Raw genomic sequence first — 1235 nt, forward strand, 5'->3', positions numbered from 1 at the left:
GTTTTATGCTTGGTCAAATACTTTGATCAACCACTTTGGGAATGAAACATGAGGCTCCTAGATCATGATCTGGAAGGAAATAAATAAAAGGGTAATAAGTTGTTCTACAAATGCAAAATGAAGAGAAATTTGAAGGTGGAGCAGAAAATGGGAGTAGGGGGGGATTGAAGGGAAGAAGGAGCTGATCATCATAATAGCAGGAGGGACATCCGAAGCAATACCAGGTACCAAGAAATTTCCAGGGGCAAGGCTAGCCAGATGACCATATAGTATAGCTAAGTACCTCCCCTCTGTCATTCCAAACTTAAGCTAAATCTCTAAACACAAAAATTACTAGTTGGGAAATTAAGGAAAGCAAGCAGTATCTCACAAATGAACCAATGGAGTGAAGAGAACAGCAAGGGGATATGAGGCATGAGTGAGTTGAAGAGTTCAGAAGGAACAGGAAATTGGAGCAAGGTCTGACCATGAGAATGTAAACTCCATGGAATTTGAAGAAATCTTGGTGAGTACTTCAGAATTTCCATTGGATGGGAATAGGAGTTTAAAGCAAATTCAGTGTAATTCTCAGGATAAAATAATCTCATTGGCCATATAGTAAATATCTACACACTTGTCTATATGTCTATATCTATATCTTTACCCAAAGAAAGATATACCATCTTTGTGCGCATGTTCCTTTCTCTATGGATTGAGATCATGGCTTTAAGTACTTGTCAAGAAATTTAAGTTATCAATATACTAATCATCTCAGAGCCATTTACCTTGCAACTATGTTTAGTCCTATGGTTCTAAATGCCTACAGGGCACCTCTACCTCAGCAAATACAATTTCCCATAATTCTCTCTCCCTTCTCTCCTCCTCCTCCTCCCTTCCATTTTTCTGCCTCTGGTCATATCATTCTTCTAGTCTCCTAATTAATGGACTGAAGCCTTCCTTTACTTCTCTCTCTCTTTTTCCTTACATTCCTCAAGCAAACCTTTGGGTGTTTAAAATATATTCTATGTGTGTGTCCTTGCTTTCCTATTTTTATCACTAATAATTACAGGTTCTTATAACTTTTATTCTCAATTATTAAAATATCTTAACTAGTCATACCACCTTGAGTCTTGCTTCTTCAACAACCATCTCTGCTTCCAAGCCATCTGCGTTGAGTTTGTATTTAGATAAACTGGAAGCATATTTCCCTAATTCCTTTCCCTGCATGGTTCTGGGCTGGCACCAGAAGAAATTTG

This window comes from Delphinapterus leucas, chromosome 3, assembly GCF_059928025.1.
Source record: "Delphinapterus leucas isolate spDelLeu-1000000601 "Yukka" chromosome 3, BTC_Dleu_Yukka2, whole genome shotgun sequence".
NCBI classification, from domain to species: domain Eukaryota; kingdom Metazoa; phylum Chordata; class Mammalia; order Artiodactyla; family Monodontidae; genus Delphinapterus; species Delphinapterus leucas.